The sequence below is a fragment of the Malaclemys terrapin genome, chromosome 15 (genome assembly GCF_027887155.1).
Source record: "Malaclemys terrapin pileata isolate rMalTer1 chromosome 15, rMalTer1.hap1, whole genome shotgun sequence".
Taxonomy (NCBI): Eukaryota; Metazoa; Chordata; order Testudines; family Emydidae; genus Malaclemys; species Malaclemys terrapin.
Window position 1 is genome coordinate 14,720,490 of NC_071519.1, and position 2,500 is coordinate 14,722,989.

At 74.9% G+C, this 2,500-nt stretch overlaps 1 non-coding gene across 1 annotated transcript; it reads left to right on the forward strand.

Annotated features, from left to right (window-relative positions):
• The first annotated feature begins 962 nt into the window (after positions 1 to 962).
• On the forward strand, positions 963 to 1,081 carry LOC128823779 (5S ribosomal RNA). The gene has a single exon (XR_008442015.1). It is a non-coding gene; the product is annotated as a 5S ribosomal RNA (ribosomal RNA).
• Positions 1,082 to 2,500: the final 1,419 nt, after the last annotated feature.

Consider the following 2,500-nt stretch of genomic DNA (forward strand, 5'->3'; position numbering starts at 1 on the left):
GCCCAGGGAAGGAGGGAGATCCGGGTCGACCTGGTGACCGGACGGGAAAGCGGCCACCGGGCGTGCCCGTTCAAACCTAGGGGTTGACCTGGCGGCCGGAAAGCAAACCGGCCACTGGCTAGCCCCGTCGGCAACCTACGGGTTGACCTGGTGGCCGGGAAGCGAACCGGCCAGCAGGTGAACCCGTTCGATTCCACGGGTTGACCTGGTGCCCGGGAGGGGACTCTGAAAAATGTTCAGCCCTTTCGGCTCGGGGTTGACCTGGTGGCCGAGAGGGGACTCGGACGGCAGGCAAGCCGCCCTGGCCTCACCCACCCCGGCCGCAGCGAGGGACTGCCTCCCGGCCGACTGGATCGGGCCCCTGGAAGTCTGGGGGGAAAAAGAAAATGGAACCTGACGCCTCCGAGGAGGGGGCGCCCAGGGAAGGAGGGAGATCCGGGTTGACCTGGTGACCGGACGGGAAAGCGGCCACCGGGCGTGCCCGTTCAAACCTACGGGTTGACCTGGTGGCCGGGAAGCGAACCGGCCAGCAGGCGAACCCGTTCGATTCCACGGGTTGACCTGGTGCCCGGGAGGGGACTCTGAAAATTTTTCAGCCCTTTCGGCTCGGGGTTGACCTGGTGGCCGAGAGGGGACTCGGACGGCAGGCAAGCCGCCCTGGGCTCACCCTCCCCGGCCGCAGCGAGGGACTGCCCCCCCTCCACCCACCCACCCCCCCCCCCGGCTGACAGGATCAGGGCGCACTGGATGTCCGGGACAATATTTTCCCCGACGCCGGGGAGGGCGGGCGGGCGGAGGGGCTCTGGCGGCCAGCCCGGGCCCCGGAGCTCGAGAAGGAAAAAAGGACCGGGCCCGCGAGAGACGGGGGCCCTGCCGCAGGGGGGCAGTCCGACCGGGGCTCACCGTGCGGCAGGCCCGGGCGTCGGCAGGGGAAAGCGGGCGAGGAGGCGCGGGGGCCGGGTGCCTACGGCCATACCGGACCGAACGCCCCCGATCCCGTCCGATCTCGGAAGGTAAACCGTCCCGGGCCTGGCTAGTACTTGGATGGGTGACCGCCTGGGAATCCCAGGTGCCGTAGGCAGCTTTTCCCGGTCCGAGCCAGCTCTCTCTCCTTTTCTGGGGAGGAAGGAGAGGGGGGGGACGGGCCGGAAAGCCCCTCGTCGCTCCTGCCGAGTCGGAGGTCGCGGCCGCAGGTCACGGGTCTGGGCGCCTGGGGTCCGGCTCCCCACCCGGCTTCCTCCGCGGAGGACCCACCGAAGCCGCTGGGGGAGACCCCGGGCATGGGGCGGACTGGCCCGGACCCTCCCGGCCGCCGGCCCGCAGGACCGCCCCGAATCCCCCCGCCCCGCGGCCACCCAGGCCAGGCCTGGCCAGGCGGGACGGACGGCGGGTGTCCAGCGCCCAGCGGCTTCCGCCAGCGGGGACCCACGGCCCCCAAAGCCGCAGGGGGAGGCCCCGGGCCCGGGACGGACTCGCTCGGACCCCCTGCGCCCGGGCGCCGGCTCGCGGGACCGCCCCGAATCCCCCCGCGGCCACCCAGGCCAGGCCTGGCCAGGCGGGACGGACGGCGGGTGTCCAGCGCCCAGCGGCTTCCTCCAGCGGGGACCCACGGCCCCCAGAGCCGCAGGGGGACACCCCGGGGCCGGGACGGACTCGCTCGGACGCGCTCGGACCCCCTGCGCCCGGCCGCCGGCTCGCGGGACCGCCCCGAATCCCCCGCCCCGCGGCCACCCAGGCCAGGCCTGGCCAGGCGGGACGGACGGCGGGTGTCCAGCGCCCAGCGGCTTCCGCCAGCGGGGACCCACGGCCCCCCAGAGCCGCAGGGGGAGACCCCGGGGCCGGGACGGACTCGCTCGGACGCGCTCGGACCCCCTGCGCCCGGCCGCCGGCTCGCGGGACCGCCCCGAATCCCCCCGCGGCCACCCAGGCCAGGCCTGGCCTGGCCTGGCAGGCCGGCGTGCAGCTCCCCCGGGCTTCCTCCCCCGACGACCCGCGCCCCCCCGAGCCGCAGGCGGAGACCCCGGCCCCGGGGCGGACCGGCCCGGGCTCGCTCGAGCCCCCTGCGCCCGGCCCGCAGGACCGCCCCCCCCCCCCCCCGAATCCCCCGGGAGAGGCCCGGCCTGCACGCCACTGACGACCCGCGGCCCCCAAAGTCGCGGGAGGCGCCCCCGGCCCCGGGGGCCGGTTAGCTCCGTGTCGCTCCGCGCCCCCCCCCCGCCCCTCGCTGCCGGGACCGGGCACCGCCCCAGAGTCAGCCGCAGCCGGACGGCCTGAGAGCTGCCCTCCTGTGGACGACGGTGAGTTTACCTTGACACTAACCGGCCATCAGCCAGGTCAACCCCATTGCTAGACTGGGGTGGACCTGGTGGCCGAGTGGGGACTTGGAACATTTGACAGCTGCTCCCCGGGGCTTGACCGCTTGTCCTGAACGCCCCCCCCCCACCCCACCCCCCCCAGCCCCCGGCTCCTGCTCCCCTCTCCCCAGCCTCGGTGCTCCGCT